This window comes from Rhineura floridana, chromosome 16 (assembly GCF_030035675.1).
Source record: "Rhineura floridana isolate rRhiFlo1 chromosome 16, rRhiFlo1.hap2, whole genome shotgun sequence".
Classification (NCBI taxonomy): Eukaryota; Metazoa; Chordata; class Lepidosauria; order Squamata; family Rhineuridae; genus Rhineura; species Rhineura floridana.
In genome coordinates this window covers 8,779,526-8,802,796 of record NC_084495.1, presented here as the reverse complement: position 1 = coordinate 8,802,796, position 23,271 = coordinate 8,779,526, and the positions used below count along the sequence as shown (strand labels likewise).

Here is a 23,271-nt window from a genome sequence, read left to right as displayed (position 1 = left end):
CAACATCTGGGGGGGCACAGGTTTCCCCACCCCCATCTTATAGGGTAATAGCTAGTTCAGTCATACGCAGAGTTGACCCACTGGAATCAGTGGACATGTTATTTATTTATTTATTTATTTATTTATTTATTTATTATACTTGTATACTTATACTTGTATACCGCCCCATAGCCGAAGCTCTCTGGGCGGTTTACAGTAACTAAAAGCAAATACAATTTTAAACAAATACGTCTTTTAAAAAACAATTTAAAACACAATTTAAAAATGTAATACAATATAAAACTCAAGTCCTTTGATCTCAGTGGCTCTACGCTGACTAGTGCTGGATATCACCCATTAGATTGGATATTTATTACCAAGTGTTCTTTTCAAAAAGTGCAAACAGCAAGAGTGGAGGTCTCTCTTTAGTACTTCTTTGTGTGATGAGACTTTGGGGCTCCTGAATGCGGGGAAGGCTTGCATTGGGGCAAACATGCTTACAACCCTCTTCGGATCTCACTGCTCAGTGCATCAAGGGTGGAAAGGAGGCGGGGCCAGCACCCTTGGCCCAGAGCCTCCTTCACAGTCAGAACTTTGCAACACCTGAAGGGAACCCACATTTGTCAAGCTTCTCTGGTAGAAAACAGGGAGCCAGCTTTTGGGTTTGAGCCATCGTCACCTGTGTTTCTGTCCAACATACTCTAGAGGGGAACAGAATCTAGAGGGCTCGCGCACGGAATAGAATCTAGACAGTGGCGGCTGATCCATTAGGGCAAATGGGCCCTCACTAGCATCATTCTTCCCCCAGCTGGCTCTCGCTGGCCGGCCTTATTACATGCCACCAGTCAGGGGCTGGCTCTGCCTGTCGTTGGCTCTGGCTCCACTCACTGTGGGTCTCCCTACCTTCTACCTTGGCCGTCCCAGTGGGCACTAGCCACTACTTGCAGAGAGGAATGGAATCTAGAGGAGCCTCATACGAAAGAGAATCCAGAGGATAAAAGAATGTAGAGGAGCTACACATGCCCTCTTTCTGGGTACTCACTGAGAGGAGCTTGCAAAGAGTGTGTGCATTTGTGTGTGTGTATGTGTGTTTTTTCTTGGCTTGGTATATGATAAGAAAGCGCATCATGAGGCTGATGCAGTGGCTCTCAGAACAGATGTTTTGCTGCCTAAATGCGCAAGCATCATTGTAAGCCCTCAGCAGCCCTTTCTCAGCTCTTGGAACAGGAATATTAGCCACTGGCGAACTATAAATAGGGAGATGTAGCAAAGAGCCCATAACGCAATCCTGGCGTTAGTAAAACAGAGACGTGGATGGATGTAGAACAGCTTGGCTTGAAAATGAGAAAAGTGGGGAGAGAAAGAAGCAGAGTGGAAGAGAGAGTGAGCTATAAACTGTGGGCTAATGCGTCATAATGTCTAGAGCACTTTTCCCCAACCTGGTGCCCTCCAGATGCTTTGAACTACCACCCCCATCAGCGCCAGCCAACACAGCTGGGATGTTGCAGTCTGAAACATCTGGAGGGCACTAGGTTCATTTCTAAGGCACTTTGGATTCTCCTATCTTGAAGGCAAAACAGACACATTTGTGCACATTTTAGAATTAGCACATGATACTAATATGATTTTGATTGGTGCTGAATGATCAGGTACTTAATTCTGAGAATATTTTAGTTAATCCTTGCTGTACAAAACAATCCTGAGAGTGCAGTCTTATATGTGTCTACTCAGAAGTAAGTCCTATTGAGTTCAGTGAGACTTTCCCCCAGGTAAGTGTCTACAGCAGCTTTCCTTAACTTGATTCTCTCCACATATTTTGGGCTACAACCCAGCATGGCCAGTAGCGCTGATGGATGATGGGAGTTGTAGTCCAAAACATCTGGAAAGCACCAGGCTGGGGAAGGCTGGGCCGGAAACATGAAAGGTTCCAAAAAATCATGAAGAAAGGGTATCAAAAACAAAAGCACTCACAAAATGAAAGTATTATTCGTGACGAAGTGTAATTCTTTAGAGCAAGTGTGGGGAACCGTTGGCCCTCCAGATGTTGCTGAACTCTGAACTCCCATCAGCCCCAGCAAGCATGGCCAGTGGCCAGGGATGATGGGAGTTGTAGTTCAGATACATCTGGGAGGGCCCATGGTTCCCACACCTGCTTTCTGGCCTGTATGATGATCCGCACCACAGAGTAATACTGCTTCAACCATCATTTTCTCTCCTGGGGAAGCTTTGTGAAAGGTTGCTTTGACTCAACAGCCTCACCCAGCTACAATTTCTTGGGTCCTTTGGGGGAAGCAAGTGATAGGGCAAGGCCGGGCAATACAGACAAAGGCAGTTGGTTGCATCACCAGGGGTCAGGATGCATGATTTACCTTTCACCCCAATGATGCATCCCTTTACTTTTCCTCCTTATAAGTGAATGGTGGCCACTGACATCTCAGGGAGAGAAAGTTTTGTGGACATCACCTGCCCTTAATTGTATTGTTGTATGACAGCACAATTTGTTCTCCACCTAAGATACTACCATCGCTGAGGGAGGTGGGCAGTTGAAACAAGACCGTCCCTGCCCACAGGCTTACAATGTGAAAGCACGACATGCAAGGGGAAATGGACAGAAGGGGAAGAGGAAAAAAGCAGACTCAGGCACCAGCACTGCAAAATGCTAGGGTCAGCCTAACACACGATGCTTCAGCGTTGGAAGGGCAGTGACGTTCCTTTTTGGTTAGCTGCCTAGTTTAGGGATCTGCATATAGCTAAATATCATAGGACCAGATTTATTGTGCTAACATCTCAAATCCTCTGGGACGGATATGCCGGTGTTTCTTTCTCCTTGAAGGTATGCCCTTGTAACAAGCAGGAGGTGGAATCTGTGCAATATGTCCTTCTCCTCTGCACTTTCTGTGATGGAGCTCATCAGCCAATGATGGGCCCTTTACTGACCAATCTACCAGGAAGGTCAGCTCAATTCTATGCTAAATATTTGATGGGAGATAAAATCTCGTGGTGGTCTTCAATGCTGGTCCTATTCAGAGTAGACCCATTAAAGATAATGGACATACCTAACTTACGTTCATTATTTTCAGTGGGTCTACTTTGAGTAAGATTAGCATTGAATACCTCCCATGGTGATTACCCACCTGAAGCTGGAAGCACCTTGGACAGCTCCTTGAAGGTTTAGACTAAAACTCAGAAAGGATTCACTGCCCCACTGATGGCGGAGCTACCAGCCGCCACCGGCAATGAAAGAGGAGCAGAAAGAAATATCAAAGCAAGATTGTGGGAGCAGGTACTGCAGCCTCTCCCAGCCTCTGAGTCCCCAGATATTCTTGGGCTGCAACTCTCATTAGCCCCAGCTAGCATTGCCAATGGTCAGGAGTGGTCGGAATTGTGGTCCAGCAACATCTGGGGACCCAAAGGTTGGGAAAGGCTGAGTTCATAGAACTGTAGAGTTGGAAGGGGCCTATAAGGCCATCAAGCCCAACCCCCTGCTCAGTGCAGGAATCCAATTTAGAGAATCCCCAACAGGTGGCTGTCCAGGTGCCCTTTCAATGCCTCCAGTGCTGGAGAGCCCACCACCTTCCTAGGTCATTGGTGCCATTGTTGTACTGCTCGTAACAATTGGGACGTTTTTTGAAATCTGGCTTCCTGCAACTTGAGCCCATTATTCCATGTCCTGCACTCTGGGACGATCGAGAAGAGATCCCGGCCCTCCTCCATGTGACAACCTTTCATGTACTTGAAGAGTGCTATCATATCTCCCCTCAGTCTTCTCTTCTCCAGGCTAAACATGCCCAGTTCTTTCAGTCTCTCCTCATAGGGCTTGGTTTCCAGTCCCCTGATCATCCTTGTTGCCCTCCTTTGAACCTGTTCCAGTTTGTCTGCATCCTTCTTGAAGTGCAGAGACCAGAACTGGACTCAATATTCAAGATGAGGCCTAACCAGTGCTGAATAGAGGGGAACTAATACTTCATGCGATTTGGAAACTATACTTCTGTTAATGCAGCCTAATATAGCATTTGCCTTTTTTGCAGCCACATCACACTGTTGGCTCATATTTAGCTTGTGATCAACGACAATTCCAAGATCCTTCTCACATGTCGTATGGCTGAGCCAAGTATCCCCCATCATATAACTGTGCATTTGGTTTCTTTTTCCTAAGTGATTCTGGAGCCAGCTGTGGATCCACCTGATAGTTGTTCCATCCAGCCCACATTTAGCTAGCTTGCTAATCAGAATATCATGGGGCACTTTGTCAAAAGCTTTGCTGACGTTGAGATATATTATGTCCACAGGGAGGTTACCCGATCAAAAAATGAGATAAGATTAGTTTGGCAGGATTTGTTCTTCACAAATCCATGTTGGATCCTAGTAATCACTGCATTGCTTTCAAGGTGCTTACAGATTGACTGCTTTATAATCTGCTCCAGAATTTTCCCAGGGATTGATGTTAGGCTGACTGGTCTGTAGCTCCCCGGTTCCTCCTTCTTGCCCTTTTTAAAGATAGGGACAACATTCACTCTCCTCCAGTCATCCGGCACTTCACCAGTCCTCCATGATTTCGTAAAGATAATAGAGAGTGGTTCTGAGAGTTCTTCAGCCAGTTCCTTTAATACTCTACGATGCAGTTTATCGGGCCCTGCCAATTTGAACTCATTCAAAGTGATTAGGTATTCCTTGACTGTTTGTCTGTCAAGCTCAATCTCCAATCCTGCCCCTTCTACTTCATGTTTCCGGGGAGAGTCATAGACCCTTGTTTGGGAGAAGACTGAGCCAAAGTAGGAATTGAGCACTTCTGCCTTTTCTTTGTCATCTGTTATCATTTTGCCACCCTTATTTAGTAGCTGTGCCACCATTTCCTTTCTCCGTCTTTTGCTATGGATGTACCTGAAGAAAGCTTTTTTGTTGCTTTTAGCATCCCTCGCTAACCTCAGCTCATTCTCAGCTTTAGCCTACCTGACACCATCCCGGCAGTTCCGTGATACCTGCCTGTACTCTTCCTTTGTGGCCTGGCCTTCTTTCCACTTCCTGTATGTATCCTTTTTTGTTTTCAGGTCATCTCTAAGCTTTTTGTGAAGCCACATTGGCTTCTTCTGCTGTTTCCCCCCTTTTTTCCTTGTTGGAATTGCTTGCCATTGCGCTTTTAGAATTTCCTCCAAAATGGGCGGCTAGATGTTTGTGACAAACTGATATGTAGTGTATAAATGCAACCATTGTTCATTGTGTTTTTGTTTTGCCAGGATCTGGTATTTAGATGGCCTCATCCCACGTGGTCCCACTTTGATAAGTAGGTGGGACCTCCCACCTTTGAAATCCATTTGCAGGTGAAGTTTGGATGCCAACAATACTTGCAAACAGACAAAGTGGAGCTCACTGAGATAGTAAGCCCCCTCGGCTGTGCTAGGGAGATTCCAGTGGGAAGCTCCTTAGTGCAGCCAGTCTCAGCGGAGCCCGCTGGGAGTGCCGATCTGCTGATTGGTGGTGCCAGAGAGCCCTGCTCACAAAGGAACAATCAGGAGCTCACTGCAAGCCCACATCCTTACCTGCCAAACACCTGATATCATATACAATGTCAGGTGTGTGGGACAGGTGGGTGTGGTTTGGGGAAAATGACCTCACAGACCAGAGGTGCCCCCCCCCGTGGCTATATAAGGTTGGAAGCTGGCAAAGCACTACCCTGCATATTACCAGTTGGTGGTGTTATTTTAATACCCACCTACCCCAATTTTCATTCTTAAGCCTATACGATCAGTGATGAAATTAACACATTAGACCCAAGCTGCCATTGAACTCTAGACGTTTGAGAGTCAGTTATTTTCTGTTCTTCTGAGTTTCCTTTGAGCAGCACATGATGAGTGCAGCAAAACTCAGTAAAGAGATTCCCCACCTTTAAAGTCTGGGTTTAACCGTTTAGGTATTAAAACCAAAATACATTTTTTAAAAAAATCTGACACCCCCCCCCATCTGTTTTGACAGTTGGTCACAATGGCTCAGTTTGCCATGTCACAGGTAGTGAAGTGATAACGAAAACTAAACTATTATGATGAAGGATCAAGTCAACTATTTAAATGGTTTCTGACTATTGTTGTGGGCTCTATTTTGAGGTCAGCAAGTACTGAATGACCACAGACTTTGCCTTTGTATAGGAATACATAAAGCTGCCTTTTACCCGTTTCAGACTTTTGCTCCATATAGCTCAGTGTTGTCTAAACCAACTGGCAGAAGCTATCTAGGACATTCCCAGCCTTACCTACTTGCTGGGGATTGAACCAGGGACCTTCTGCTTGCAAATGGAGATGCTCTCTAGTTACTACTGCGCTGTGGCCATTCCCCCTTCACTCACCTGCTGATTTCTCCATGAGCCAAATATAGGCTGAGGTCTCTTCAGCCTCCTCCTTCCTGGAGGCCTCATGAGACCTAGCTGCTGACTCCATTTTTTAAAAAGCCCTACACTTTTTAATCCCGGTACCCAGGCACCTGAAAGACCATCATCTTTATTTATTTATTTATTTATTTATTTATTTATTTATTTATTTATTTATTTATTTATTTATTTATTTATTTATTTATTTATACCCTGCCCTTTTTCCAGTGGAACTCAGGGCGGCTTACAACAACATAAATACATATGATTAAAACATTCAAAATTCTACATTAAAATAAGATTAAACCATTAGCAAGATTAAAGCATCTAACATCCACTTAAAATAAATAAAACAAATTAAAATAGTGCAGTTAAGCAATAGACAATGCAGCAACCTCTCAACGAACTGTCCTAACCACCTTTTATTCTAAAAGCCTGTTGGAATAAAAAAAGTCTTTGCCTGCCGACGGAAGGACAATAAAGAGGAGGCCATCCTTGCCTCCTTAGGAAGGGAATTCCAAAGCCTAGGGGCAGCCACCGAAAAGGCCCTGTCTCGCGTCCCCACTAATCGTGCTTGTGAGGGCGTTGGGACTGAGAGAAAGGCCTCTCCCGAAGATCTCAGGGCCCGGGCAGGCTCATATAGGGAGATACGGTCTACAAGATAGCCTGGACCTAGGCCGTATAGGGCTTTATAGGTCACAGCCAACACTTTGAATTGTGCCCGGAAACAAACTGACAGCCAGTGGAGCTGTTGTAACGGGGGTTGTATGCTCCCTGTAGCCATCCCCAGTAAGCATTCTGGCTGCAACTCCCTGTACCAATTGAAGTTTCCAAACAGTCTTCAAAGGTAGCCCCACGTAGAGCGCGTTACAGTAATCTAAACGGGATGTAACTAAGGCATGTATCACCGTAGCCAGATCAGGCGTCTCCAGGAATGGGCGCAGTTGGCGCACTAGTCTTAGCTGTGCGAAAGCACTCCTGGACACCGCAGAGACCTGAGCCTCCAAATTTAAAGCCGAGTCCAGGAGCACACCCAAACTGCGAACCTGTGTCTTCAGGGGGAGTGTAACCCCATCCAGCACAGGCTCTCACCCTATTCCCTGATCTGCCTTTCGACTGACCACAGAAACTTGCCCACAAACAAAGGCCATATTCAGGGGCCTTCATCCAGGTGCCCCATCTTATTTATTTATTTAGGCAATTTATAAAATACCTTTAAAAAAGAGGGGGGTTCTGCCCCCTGCTCACTACACTTGTGAACCCCCACCCCCAAATACGCCAGGCACTCCCAAACACACAAAGACACACTTGCACCCCCAAACACTCCAGGCACCTTCAAACACACACACAGAGGGACTCCAAAAACACACACTTTTATATGTGGCCCCCAGGCACTTGCAAAAAACCCCAGGCACCCCACTCCCCTCACTAACCCCTCTTGCAGTTTCCCCCAGTGACTCCAGGCGGTGGCACACACCAACTGCCATGAGCTGGCTAATGCTGCTCACCTGTCCCTGTGCTACCCCACTGCCCCCACCACTTGCCCGCACACTGCTCTACACTGCCGCTTCCCTCTCAACAAACAGCATCACCATGCAGCTATGCTCAGTGTGCCTAGGCTGCCTTCCTACTTATAGCGTTTCCCTGTGTCACACCCAGACTGCTGCCATTGTCGCCAATTGTCCCTTAGCCTCTTCTCTGCTCGCTTTACAACCATCCACTTGTCTTGCTCGCCCACCCCACGCTCCCCTCACTCTCCCTACACCCAGCCACCTTGCTCACTCGGTCACCCAACCCCCCGCTAGCCATCCTTGATTCCCTCATGCCCTCATTTCAATTGCCACCCTGCTGCCACGCCATGCCGTACCCCCTCATGACACAGCGTGGTGACCTAGAAAAGTATTACATAGTTAGATTAGAAAAAAATCTTCTGAATGGTCTCTCCAGGAAGACGTGCTTAATATATACATTTTTTGGTGTTTTTTTGGTGTCCAGTGAAGAGTTCCCCCCCCCCAAGGTTTTAAAAATACTGCAAATTCAGTGTCTTGATTTTGCTGTTGATTTTCCTTTTGCTTTTTATTGTGTTCTGGGTCCCCTCCCCCATATTCATTCATTCATTCATTCATTCAGGTAATAGCTTTCTTGGAAATTGTCATATTGACGTGATAATGAAGATCTATATCCATATCTATATTATAGATCTACTCACACATCATATAGAAACAAGTTTCTACGCACAAACATTGAATGAGATTTGCTAAGTCCTTCATGTTCTTCAGCTGAAAAAATAAAACAGACTTTAAAAATAATAATTCTTTTATTTAATTCTTGTAGGGAGGAAGAGAAGGAAGTACAATAATAAAATGCTTTTTTATGGTTGAAGGCAGGGAGGGAGGATCTAGGGTTTGCTGAGCTGTTGCAAAACACTCTGGGATTGTAGCTCATATTCCGTTTCTTTTTGCAGCCTGCCTTCAGAAGCAACCCCTGTTGCGTTCCCTTTAATTTTCATATAAATACTTCATTTTTTTGTGTTCATGCTGCTGGGTGATCAGCTGTGATGGCGAGATGCAAAAATGTGCTTCTATTTTTATATTGCATGCTAATGAGGCTTTGGCTAAAATTGCCTGCTGCACGATTGGGTGTCAGCAAAGCAGAGAGGAGGCAGGCAGAGCAAATGGGCATGAAGGAACACTAGGGAGACAGAGCATAGGAAATGGCTTTATACAGAATCCGACCACCATCTAGCTCAGTATTGCCTACACTGACTGGCAGCAGCTTTCCAGGGTTTCAGGCAGGGGATTGCTCCCAGCCCTTCCTGGCAATGTTGGGGATGGAACCAGGAAGCTTCTACATGCCAAGCAGATGCTCTCCCACTAAGACACAGTCCTCCCCCATGGCCAGATGGAACTGACCCCCACCTCCTCCTCCTCCTGTTGCCAATAAATTTTTATATAGCAGCTGAACAATATTCTAACCTGGTTGGCCACTGGCACCTGGTTGGCCACTGTGAGAACAGGATGCTGGACTAGATGGGCCACTGGCCTGATCCAGCAGGCTCTTCTTATGTTCTTATGTTCTTATGTTCTAATAGGGGTGTTTGAGAAGTTTGATATTTGCAAATTCTGATAACCTGATCGTCCTCCCCCAGGCTCAGTGCCTGCTTCAGGTTTTGGGGGCCTGCGGTGGCAAGGGAATTGGTATGGTGTGGATGCTGTGGTTGGAGCAAATCTGCACCGCGCTGACCACCCCACTGCCCCCACTTCCCCCTCTTAATAGCCAGCAGTGACCACAGCATTGGGAAGCCAGGTCAGCAGCACTGCCCCACCCCATCCCAGAGCTTGGAAAAGTTTTTTTTGAACTACAACTCCCATCAGCCCAACCCTGTGGCCATGCTGGCTGGGACTGATGGGAGTTGTAGTTTTAAAAAGTAACTTTTCCAAGCTCTGCCCCATCCTGCCTGACCAACCGCTGTTGTAACACCCCACAATTACTCCCAGCTCCACAGCCGAAGCCTCCTTCCTTCCCACTGACTGTGACATATTGCCAACTGTTCTGCTTTAGCTGCTGCTTGCAGCATTTTTTTCCCTGCAAGAGCCTGTCCTCCACTGATGAAAAAGATAAGCAAGAGCTTGTCCTTTTGTTTAAATTGTCATATACAACACATACATGCCATATTTAAATGAGTTTTCCCTCTGGCTATTTTAGTGTAGTTGCCCCTAAGAACTGCATTCACATCAGTGAGTTTGTGTATTCCTTTAGCAATTTTGTTGTATTGTGATGTGCAGGGCTTTTTAAAACAAAAACTCTGTAACAGTACTTACACTGGTAGGGTGTTCCTGCGCCTCTCTTTTTGCTGCGCTTGGCAACCATTTTGTACTTGCAGTCATGACACTTTTATCAAGATTTGAGTACCGGCACTTCACCTCCCCCCCCCAAAAAAAAAAGGGGGGGAAAGCAAGTATGTGTATCTTTTGTTGTTGCCTGTATTTTTATCTTTATTTCAAAATACGATTTTATGAGAACAAGTGGGGAGACATCTTCAGAAGGCAGAAGTAAGGAGAGCGATTTCCCAAAATTCAGAAAACAGGGCCTGCCCCTGGTGGATAGGCCCAGCTGGAGAGTGTGCAGATATGTACGCTTACATAATGTATACAGAATTCAAAAGGGAGATGTAAAATTCAAGTGTGGAATCCCTATTTCCTACAACTGGAAAACATCAATACAGGCCACATAAGATTGCCAGTTACCACCTCTCACTACAGATGGGAAAGAAATCCAATTCCATTCACATTGAAAGGTGAACTTACCAAATCTGCAGTTTCCAAACCAATATATGAACCAAAATAGGAATTATTAACCAGTGTTGAGTTATAACGTGGCCACAATAAATGCTCTTACAATACACTGCTTCTTTGTGATTTCATATCAAATGTAACTACGAGTGGATCTTTGAATTTTGCCGTGAGCCTTCCTTCCCTGACACTGAAAATCTCTTTTGCTCGTCACCAAAATCAGTTTAATTCAGTTTATCTATTTCAGCTATTGGCCAACAACAACCAGCCTCCCTGCAAAAACAAGTGAAAATAAATAAATAAAACCACCCTCTGAATCATATGCTGCCACCTTTATCCACAGCAATGCTTCAGATCTGAAATGGCACCTGTGCAATTGACTCCTGCCCGCTTGCATACTAGACTTTAATAGGGAATGAGAGTTGGGGATGGGTGAATATATCCATTTTGGTTTCTCTCAGTCTCTCATTTTTCCAGTGTTAAGTTTGGTTTCCCACACATCCACATCAGTTTGTGGATTATTTTGAAAAAAGTCCTCATGAAAATTCGTCAGCATTTTAGTGCAATTTCCTCCTAATGTAGACATTTTTCTGTGGAGCTCTTCCTCATATACATTATTTTCAAAGCAATTTACTCTAATACAATGTGCTTTTATATGTTACTTTCACTAATGTATGCATTCACATGCACATTGTACCCTAGTATATTTTTGTACACGTTACTTGGCTGGATTACTGCATTGCAAAATTTGGAAAAGTGCAAATTTTAATGGCTGTGTTTCAGTTTGTGCATTGTTTTGGAAAGTGTAGTTCAGGTAGGTTTGCCTTTACATGTGAATTGAATGGCATTTCTGTCCCATCCCTAACTAGTAGTGAAAGGAATATCAATTTACCTGTGAATTTGCATTGCAGGTAGTCCCCTCCCTGGGTGGACACTCTTGGGCTCACATTAATTTGAGCACTATTTGGAAACGACTGGTTTTATAATTAGAGAGAAGCTAGCATTCATTAGCCTTTATAAACAAAAAGGCAAGACAAATCAGGCAGAGAACTCTTCTCATGATGACCAGTTTTCTCTCACTCTGGCAAGTTCAGGACTAAATCAATACAGTGGCCAGATACTTTTAAGTCTTCCAACAGCAGCTGATGTTATCTGCCATTTTGAAAAATGGCAAAATGTGAAGGAAGTGGTGAAGAAGGATGGCATCGATTTGTCCTTCTGTACACTTAGTAGAATAAATGGTGAACTTCCTTCCCCACAGACAGCCTTAAAATGAGCATCTGGGGAGAAGAAATTACTTAGCACAAGAAATATGATGGAAGTTAATAGTTGGAATGGCATTCGATCCCTATGCACTGCAGTTGTTGAGTGTCAACATGCCGACTTTATTTTCTAGTAGCTTTCCAACAGGTAAGAAAGGGGGAGAAATTCATTCAGTTGGTGTTTTAAAGAAAATGACCATGTGCATTAGGAGAAATGTGCATGAAAAGGAGGAGAATGCATATATTAGGAGAATATATGTGTACGAAAATTCATCCAAATTTTTGTGAAGACTTTTAAGACTAAAATTCACAAACTGGCGAAGAACTGCATTGAAGACTGAAAAAAATGAGAAGCTGAAATTGACAGATTCAGCCCTCCCTACCAACCAGTTGAGGATAAGATCAAAACAGAATGAGGAGAAAACCCTGCTTTTACCTTAGCAGGTATGTGCTCTTGCTCCAGAGCTCTCGAGGGAGATCTTTAAACTAGCCAAACCAACATTCTAACTGCTTTGCTGCTACTGTGGTGTTTTTCAGCATTCCATGACTGGACCTTCCCATCCAAAAGTTAGAGGCTCTTGACATATTTTGCAGCTTGTGTATGTTTTCCTCTCATTACATTCTAATCCCCCTTTTTACTATAAAATGCTGCTTTATTTTTTATTTAAATACACTTTTTCAAGCTTTATTTATCTTGCTTACTGTTTTCCGTAATTCAGTAAACTCTCCTCTTAGAACTCTCCAAACCCACCCACTCCTCCCCATGGAGCTAGCCTGCCCGACACCGTCTCCCTTCTCTGCTTTTGTCATCCTTGCCCTCTGACGTTGCTGAGGCTGAGATAGCATCATCAGAACAAGGTGGGCAGCAGCTGCGGCAACAGAGCAGGACAGCTGCTGGGACGCTGCTCTTGCCTGCCCTGACAGTTCCTCTGCAGATCGCCTGGACTGCCCACCCTCCTGCCCTCTGCTGTCCCAGCAGCTCTCAGAGGCCTGTCACCATGCTGTAGTTGGCAGTTTGTGTGTGTGTGAGAGAAATGATGATGCCTTTTATGTTTGCATCCATGTATATAGGTCCGTGGTGCATGCTGATGAATATTTAGACATGCATATTTTTCTTGCCATTTTCAAAATGTCATGTGTGTGTGTGCGCGCGTGTATCTATCTAAAGTCTGTTCATCCCTGCACCATAAATTGAGCTTCGATCCATTGAATCACGCCCTATACTTAGATTTTCTAACGGTTCCCAAATATCGGCAAGCATTTGTCAAGGCCAGATTCAACTGCCTAACCTCAGCACTGTTGGAAGGAAGATACCAGGTAATAGCCTATGACCAACGTATTTGTCCCTGCGAGGCGGGTAGTATAGAAACCCTTCTACATGTTTTCTTCGTCTGTCCATTGTATTCATCAGAACGTTATCAATATATACTTCCAATCACTAAAAAGTTCTCTAACAAATCTCCTGAGTGTCTGTTACTCTCTCTCTTGGCTGGCTCAGATAGGTCCCTTATGATCTCAGCAGCTAAATTTGTTCATGCAGCCCAATCCAAGCGTTCCAAATCTCTGCTCTGAAATTCTTACTACAGATTCTATTTTGTTCTCATATTTTACTTGGTTTCTTTTAACATTTTTATCACTGTATACCATTTTATTCTTGTATTCTACATTTTCTGTATGGGTCTCGTGACCGCAATAAACATTCTAATCTAAACATATACACACACAATCACTACTAACATAATGAAGAGATAACGGGTTTAAAATCAATGGATATTAATTTACTGGAATGCTTGGAAAATCAGTCCTCGGCATCACTGCCACTGGGTGTGCCATCGCTTTTTCTCTCTTTCTGCTGTTAACTCATCAATTGCCCCAAAGGTTCCGAACACCCAAAGCAGTGAGCCTTCTTCAAACTTGCTATTTTGATGGGCTCTCCCCCCCCCGAGACCTTTCAATTATTTATTAGTAAAAGGAAATAACATGAAATGTAGGGCCAGCACTGGTGAATTTTTCACGCTTTCAACATTAGCTGTGGCATTTTCCCTTCAGTTTGAGGGTGGTAATTGCGAGAAGACTTTTTTCTGCAGTTACAGCAAATGGTTCCATTTTATCTTAAAACTTAACCATCGAGAAGTAACAGTAGATGAGAAAGCACTGCCAAAATAATGTAAGCTTTGACAATAAATTGTGTCCATCTTAAGGGGCTTTTAGGGGGGTAGGGAGCTGTGTGTGAATTCTTCCACTTTGTCCAACCTCTGAATATTTATAGCAGTCTCTCCAACCTGGTGCCCTCCAGATATTGGACTCCAACTCCCATCAGCCCCAGACAGCATGGGCAATTGTTTGGGATGACAGAGGTTGTAGTCCAACAACATCTGGAGGGCACCAGGTCAGGGAACTGATTTACAGTATCACAGATATTGGGGGGAGGTTCTCTAAAATCTCAAAATAGTGTCTTGAATCAAGTTGCTTTTAGGTAAGGGCCATAGCTCAGTAGTAGAACACACTCTTTGCATGCAAATGTTCTCTGGTTCAGTCCCCAGAAATTCAAGATAGGGCTAGGAAAGACACACTCTTGCTATGGGTGCAGAGAATTGTTAGGAGACTCCTACCCTACCCCCCCCCCCCAACTTCAATTTCCAGAGTGGTTTTAACAATCAATCTCTTTTCCTAGGGAAATCTGGGAATTGTAGATCTGTGAGGGAAATAGGGTTCTCCTAACAACTCTCTGCATCCTTGACAGCATCCAGGATTCTTTGGAGGAAGCCACAGCTGTTTAAAGTGGCATAATACTGATTTAAATGTAGAGTTCAGATGGCACCACAGCTGTCCTTTGAAATTTGTACCTCTCTCAATTTTCTGATGCAGTTCTCCAACCCAAACGTGTGCCTAGAAATGCATCTGCTGATACTGGGGAGGCCAGTTTGATTGTTCATAAGAAGCTATGAATTCAGTTGCATAAAGTCATAATGTTTTGAGTGGCTCTTGATACTAGCAGTTCTGTTTAGTGGGATGTAGCAGTTAGGGCTGAATTGTCCTTATACTCATACAATCAGAGTTGAGTATATGCTATCATTTTGCAGGAGCTCCACAGAGTGCAGAACAATAGGCTTAAGTCCAGAGTTCATCTCCTTGAGAATTGTAGCTTTTTTTAAAGAGATAAGTTTCTAGCCCCCATGATTAGTAGACAACCTTAAAAGTTTATGAGCAGTAGCGGCCAAAATCTCAGAAGATGAGCAAGGTTGAATAAGATTTCTAGCAGCTAGTGAGGGGTGGGGTGTTCAGTACCATTCCCTCCTTTATGAATAGCAGAATCAGAATAAATTATGCAAAATAACAAACATAACAGAATAAATGATACCAAATAAGAAAAGAAACCTTGCTCAATAGCAAACACTGAATAATAAATTATACCAAATAAGAGAGGGAAATGCAACTTGCTCAGTTTACAGCATTTATGCAGAATGTGGAGCTCTGCTTTCCTTGATGCAACATTAGAAGTGACTGGCTAAGAGAGCCATGGATCAGGAAGTTCCTGGTTCAAATGTCATATTTACTACAAAGTCATTAGGTGCCCTTATGCAAGCCACTGTTAGCCTAAAATAATCCATGCAAAGTACTGTGAATACTTTAAAACCCCATACAAATGCGAAGTCTGGTTGCTGTTGTTGTTGTTAGTGGCATTAGTATTATGTCTCTGGCCCTCACTGGCAGACCAAATATACCACTAACTCTTCTGGAAGTTGTTAGTCACTGGTGGGAAGAAGTCTTGATTAAATGGATGTACCTAAAGAGGGATGAATATGGGTTTGGATCTTGTAGCACCAGTATCTGCAAAAGATTTCCTTTACTGCTTAAATCACTGGCAGTAGTGGTTCTCAGGGACTGTGTGAATACTGGGCTCACCAACCTTTTTGGGGCCCGTGGGCACATTTGCAAAATGGAGAACCTGTTGTGGGTAACGCACATGCACTACAATGGTGCTCATGCACCACAACTGCATCCACACTCATGCACACTCCAGTCCCCCCCAGCAGCAATTAGTTTTTTTGGGGGAAGGTTCCCCCCCAAGCCTTATTGGCAGGGGAGAGATGATCTTCGTGGAGAGTGAAGGTGGGACATTCATCCACCACCACCTACCCACCGTCTAGCAACAATTAGGCTTGGGGAAATCCTTTCATTGGTGCTAATAGAAGGCTTCTTTCAAGCCTAATTGCAGCAAGGAGGGGCAATTTGTTGAAGGCAGGGAGGGAGTCACAGCTGGGGAGGGAAGGGCTTAAATAGAAGGCTTCTTTCAAGACTGGGCAGGATCCTGCAGATGTCAGAGAAGGCTTCTGTGGGCTCATGTGAGCCTCTGAGCACCATGCTGGCAACCCATGCCTAAATCAATTATACTAGAGGTAGAACGTAGAAGAGAAGGGGAATCCATTCTTATGTTTCCAGGTGATTAAGACAGAAGGTAGTGAAAGATTTCCAAGTCTGTGCCACATCAGTCTATGGCCCCAAAGGATGGTGAAAGTGATTCAAATCCATGTGACTATATGGGAGAAGAAATGGATGGGTCTTGGATTTACTCATTCAGTGATACAAGGTTTCATTTAGCTCTTGTTTTCAGCCCTCCTTTGTCATAATAACAAGTAATTTGTGATTAGCCAGGCACTGAAAGAAAAGCAGTCTGACTGCATGCCACGTTCCAGACGTGTCAGGGTTAGGATGTCTTAAGTGTTGGTTTAAACAGTTTAACCTGAAGACACGAAGGAGTCAGAATTAGGGATGAAATTAGGGAGAGAAATTCATTCAGTTTATATTGTAACATGAATCTACCTAATTTGCATCCACTGAACCAGTGCCCAAATGGAAATGCAGCTTTCTTTCAAAATGTGCATGTCTCTGAATTTTGTGATGGAGTTCTCCAGCCCCAAATGCTTACAAAAATAGTGGAACGTGTGTCCAAAATGAATTAGTATATTAGTGAAAGTAACATACACAAATGTGTCATGTTTAGTAAAGCTGCTTGCAAAAATGTGTATAGTAGGCAAAATTGTGTACAGAACCAGGCATATTAGGAGAATGTGCATGGAAAATGTGTACAAATGTTTATGAAGACTTTGAAAAACATAATTTGCAGACTGATGCAAAAATGAGGTGAGATGAACTTTAAGTTTGGCATAATGAGAAATAAAGAGAAACCGAAACGGACAAATCCATCCATCCCTAGTCAGAACCATTGGTCCATCTAGTTCAAGGGTTCCCAAACTGTGGTCTGTGGACTACCAGGGGTCCATAAGCTGGATTCAGGTGATCCACAGCAAGTTTGCATTAAATGCATAACTCTTCTGTTGTCATTACTTTAGTCTTCTTGACGTTCAGCTGTAGTCCTGCTTTTGTGCTTTCCTCTAACTTTCATCAGCATTTGTTTCAGATCATTACTAGTTTCTGCTAGTAGTATGGTATCGTCTGCATATCTTAAATTATTGATATTTCTCCCTCCAGTTTTCACACCTCCTTCATCTTGGTCCAATCCTGCTTTCCATATTATATGTTCTGTGTATAAATTAAACAAATAGGGTGATAAAATACACTCCTGTCTCACACCTTTTCCGATGAGGAACCAATCAGTTTCTCCATATTCTGTCCTTACAATAGCCTCTTGTCCAGAGTATAGGTCGCGCATCAGGATAATCAGATGCTGTGGCACCCCCATTTCTTTTAAAGCATTGTACGTCGCCCAGAGTGTCTGTTCAGTCGGACAGATGGGCGTCTGATAAATAAAATTTTATTATTTTATTATTATATTCCATAGTTTTGTGTGATCTACACAATCAGAGGCTTTGCTTATAAAGCACAGTGTGATTTCATTCTGAAATTCCTTGGTCTGTTCCATTATCCAACTTAGGTTTGCGATATGATCTCTGGTGCATCTTCCCTTTCTAAATCCAGCTTGGACATCTGGCATTTCTCGCTCCATATATGGTAAGAGCCTTTGTTGTAGAAACTTGAGCATTACTTTACTTGCATGGGATATTAAGGCAATAGTTTGATAATTACTGCATTCCCTGGGGTCCCCTTTCTTTGGAATTAGGATGTATATTGAATGCTTCCAGTCTGTGGGCCATTGTTTAGTTTTCCATATCTGTTGTCAAATTTTTGTCAAAATTTGGACAGATTCAGTCTCAGTAGCTTTGTAGCAACTCTATTCGTATGCCATCTGTTCCTGGTGATTTGTTTCTTCCAAGTATTTTAAGAGCAGCTTTCACCTCACATTCTAAACTTTCTGGTTCTTCATCATACGGTTCCTCCATGAATGAATCTTTCATCCCGGCATCTCTTTTATAGAGTACTTCTATAATAATTGAGTATATTGCTTCCATCTTCCTTTTATTTCATCTTGGTCAGTCAGTGTGTTCCCCTGTTGAATATTCAACATCCCTACTCTTGGTTTAAATTTCCTTTTCATTTCTTTAATCTTTTGGAATAGGGCTCTTGTTCTACCCTTTTTATTGTCATCTTCTATTTCTGTACAATAACTATTTTAATCGTTCTTTTTGTCCCTACGTAGTAGTTGCTGTATTGTTGCATTTAGGGTACTGACTGTGTTTCTATCTCCTTTTGCTTTTGCTTTCCTTCTCTCTTTAACCATTTTAAGAGTTTTGTCAGCCATCCATTGAGGTCTTTCTCTCTTTCTAACTAGAGGTATTGTCCTTTTGCATTTTTCCCTGATAATGTCTCTGACTTCAGTCCATAGTTCTTCTGGTTCTCTGTCAACTAAGTTTAAAACCTCAAACCTTATTTGATCTTCATATTCTTCTGGGATGTTATTTAAACTGTATTTTGGCATTATGATTGCTTTGTTGTTCTTCTGTATCTTTACTCTGATTTTTTATATTACCAGTTCATGATCTGTACCGCAGTCTGCTCCTGGTCTTGTTTTCGCAGAAAGTATGGAACTTCTCCATCTTCTGTTTCCAATTATATAATCAATTTGATTTCTATATTGACCATTTGGTGATGTCCACGTGTACAATCTTCTTTTTGGTTGCTCAAAAAATGTGTTTGCAAGAAACAAATTATTGGCTTCACAGAATTCAGTAAGTCTTTTTCCTGCTTCATTTCTATCTCCTAAGCCCCATTTCCCCACAATTCCTAGTCCTTCTTTGTTCCCTACTTTTGCATTCCAGTCCCCTATGATTATCAGCACATCTTGTTTTGGTGTACCTCTGCATAAAATCTCTCCAATTCCTCTAACTGGTCAAGGATTATCAATACCTTGGCACAGTCATTAACCAAAATGGAGACAATAGTCTAGAAATCAGAAGAAGGCTAGGACTGGGGAGGGCAGCTATGAGAGAACTAGAAAAGGTCCTCAAATACAAAGATGTATCACTGAACACCAAAGTCAGGGTCATTCTGACCATGGTATTCCCGATCTCTATGTATGGATGTGAAAGTTGGACAGTGAAAAAAGTGGATAAGAGAAAAATCAACTCATTTGAAATGTGTTGTTGGAGGAGAGCTTTGCTGATACCATGGACTGCGAAAAAGACAAATAATTGGGTGTTAGAACAAATTAAACCAGAACTATCACTAGAAGCCAAAATGATGAAACCGAGGTTATCATACTTTGGCCACATCATGAGAAGACATGATTCATTAGAAAAGATAATAATGCTTGGAAAAACAGAAGGGAGTAGAAAAAGAGGAAGGCCCAACAAGAGATGGATTGACTCCATAAAGGAAGCCACAGACCTGAACTTACAAGACCTGAACAGGGTGGTTCATGACAGATGCTATCAATCAACTTGAAGGCACATAACAACAACAAATGGATTTTTTATTGTAATTTATTGTTTATTTTAGCTATTATATTACCATTTGGATTCTATGGAGTGCAAATTGCAATACAATAAAATACAATATAAGGAATCAAAGAAGCAATAAAAATGCAATTAAAAATCATACAGCATCCAGCCCAGCGTATTAAAATCAGGGCAAGAGGCAGAAAAAGCATGAAGTGGTCTTCCAAGACCATTGTAGTTTTCAAGTAGTCCGTGGGGAAAAAAGGTAGGGAACCACAGATCTAGCCAAGTAGTTGCCTACTCTGCTTGACAAACAAGGTGCTGGGTGCAGCTGTAGGCACGGACCCAGTTGTGGGGTTTGCACAGCTGCCCTGGCAAGGGAGGAGGGAATCCTGCACCATGCTTTTATGAGATCCCACAGGATCTCACAGAGGGGCAGTGCCTTGGCCTATAGAAGGCCAGCCTGGCCTCTTGGATCCCCCCCCCCAGACTTCCCTCAACCAAGCCACCCTCGGGTTAGAACTCCCACTGAAGCTTTATGCGGTCGCTGGTTTACAAAGCCAGAATGGCACTTCCCCCACACATGGGGGGCAGTGGGTGGGTTTGCCTTTCAATGAAAGGCTAGAATTGTTAGGCTTCACTTATAATTTGTCGCACCTTTTGTAAGGGGTGGAGGGTATTGGACAGGAGAATTAACATAAGGGGGAACCCCCTTCAGGGGTGTGGGGCTGGTTTTCAGAGTATGGCCTTGCTCGGTAGGCCAGATCTGAAGCTGCATAACTCCGGTTGCCAGTTAGACTCAGATGCCTGGATAGCACCACACTGGTTCCATTTCACACTGGCCAACTCCACTGGTTCCATTTCACACTGGCCAACTCCACTGGTTCCATTTCACACTGGCATAACTCCTCAGTAGGTGTTCTCAGGCAGTTGTCAAAGAACAGGCATATTGTTTGAGGGGATGTCGATCCTGCCTCTCATGCCATGCCAACCCCAACTGCTTGCTGTAATCAATAAAGTTTGTGGCCTGTATTCATTCCTGAGCCTCAGCCTCCAGAGGGCAGCATAATGTGCATGCCTCTTAGTTATCTTTTAAAGAGGTGATTCTGGGCACTGAGCTTGGTACTTTCTGACTGCAAATAGATCATTGACCAATCTGCTATAGGACCTTTCCCTAACACTGTGAAAGTCCCTTTTGCTGTGTCAGGTATCTAGCCAAGTGTGACTGCAGGTGGCTCTCTGGGTCAATTTTGCTATCTTCATTTTAACCAGAGATGCTGTGGGCTGAGTCTGTGACCTTGTGCATGTGTGAATCTGTGTGTGTGTGCGGGGAGGGGGATTGTTGTGTACATAAGGGCTTTCTAAAATTCTCCATGCTATTTACTGGTGGCAAAATGGGGGGAGAGGTACATTTTGCCAAAATATTATTGGTGTGCGGAAGGTGGTGATTGACATCCTCCAGCTTTCCCTAGCGATAAATTTTTGTTCACTTGGCATTGAGTGAAACTTTACTTTTCATTCATATTGGGGGTTCAAGGAAGCCATTGACTCAGAAGGGAGGCTCCAAGGAGCAGCAGAGTCCAAACCCATTACTCCTTCAGCTACATTAAAGTATTATCAAACAGTGTTATTACTTTTTTAAAGGTAAGCAATCATCACCCCACATCACCATAATGCATCTTTTGCATTATGTTATGTCTTAGCCTGCCCCCTCCCCGCAATTCATACTTCAGCTCTTTGTTAATCTGTTCTTCTCTGTGTTGTTATACCTGAAAGTCTTGGGCCAGGCGTGCACTTGAATTTTTACAAATTCTGCAAGGTCTGTGAGAAACCCAAGCCATTTTGAAGATTCCCCCCCCCCTTCTGAATCCTATGTGAATGGGCCATAATTAACCCACTGTCCAAGAGAGCACACAGGCTGAAGCCATCATTTAACAGTTCTGTCCTTCTGTGGCCCTAACTTCAAATGAGCTAGAATCATGTTCTGTAAAAAAGGAACAGCTGAGCGGCTTAGGCTAAGATCTGGAGAGAAGCGACCAGCAGATAAAAAGGCTTGAGCTGAAGTAGTTATCAGCATCATTCGAACATCTGAATTTTTATCTGTCCTTGTCCTTGGCCTTGTGATTTTTCCCGGAAAACAAAGATACCAGATTATAAAGATCCAGTTTTCTCCTTCCATTACATATGTTTTTCTTTTTGTTGCAAAAACATCCATTGAATCTCACAGTTGCAACAAGCAAAGGAGCAGGAATCGGAAGTAAGGTGTTAAGAGTGATAGCCCACTAAAGTTGTTGTGGTGAAAATCTAAATTGCAATTTAACAATGGAGGGGGGAGTTACATGCGCCTGCATGGCTGTGGGTCAGGAGAAGTTGCAGGGGAGTCATCCTCAGAGATTGAGGATGATGGGAAAGTTACATCTTTAGTCCAAGATGGATCAGAACAGGGCGCTGAGGGCTCCCTCCTGAGTGAGGCAATGCATGAGTCCTCTGAATATAAGTTCTGCTCAAGCCAACACTGGGATCCTGAGACAGTGGACATGATGCTCATCAAGAGTGCCCCAATGAGAACATCAGTAATTAAATTCTCCATATTTCTGCAGCAATCAGAGGGTTTTTTAAAAAAAAAAAACACATTCATAAAAATTCTCTACAATTTTAGTGCAAATGTCTCCTAATAACCACATTTTTTGTAGTGTTGACTAATGTACATATTTTAGAAAGCAATTTATCTTCATATAATGCGTTTTTGTATGTTATTTTCACTCATATATTCATTTTTATGCACACTTTCCCCTAACATATGCATTTTTGAACTGCATTGCAAAATTCAAATAAGTGCCAGTTTCAAAGGATGGCTGTGTTTTGGTTCGCATATTGTTTCTGAAAGTGCGAATTTGAAAGATTTGGCTTGAAATGCAGACAGAATCAAAATTCTCGCCCATCCCTAGTTAGAACCCTGATATGCTAGTTCTCTATGTGCAGGGATTTGTTTATTTTTGCATAGAGCCATGTAGGCCCTCACCTGCAGACTGAAGAGCTACAGTCCTGGTGACTACCTTGGTGAGGTTTAAGTCTCCCACATGAGATGACAGGGAGGTCCCAAGAAACCTGACATGGCATGCTGTGTCAGCTGGACATGCGCCTTAAGACATGATGCGTAGTGGGTTTTGTGGCATATAAGTCCAAATGTGAAAGAGTTCCCCAAAAGTAGAAAGTTTTGAAATGTAAGCTATGCTTTTGAAATGTTATACTGTTTACTCTTGTATACATTTTAGAGATTTAGGTTTTGCGTTACGAAATGTTGTGCTATTTACTCTTGTGTACATTTTAGAGATTTAGGTTTTACGTTAACTAGAAAATGGATTTATTTATTTATTTAAAGAAAATCATTGTTCTGAGGAACGGCTAAAATTCCTATCAGAGAATTTATTTGAAAAAGGAAAAAGTGTGGAACGATCCAACCCTTTGTTATGACATGGTCAGGAAGTGACTGCTGATGTTTTGTGGATGAAGAGGGTGGTAAAAAAGGGTCTAAGGGTTTCCCAGGGAAGACTGTTTGCTGATTGTCTCTTATCTTGTTTTTC

At 43.2% G+C, this 23,271-nt stretch overlaps 1 protein-coding gene across 2 annotated transcripts in view; it reads left to right on the top strand.

Moving 5' to 3' along the window:
- ARHGEF9 (Cdc42 guanine nucleotide exchange factor 9) overlaps window positions 1–23,271 on the top strand; it is a 290,941-nt gene that overhangs the window by 165,467 nt on the left and 102,203 nt on the right. The gene's annotated exons all lie outside the window — the stretch shown is intronic.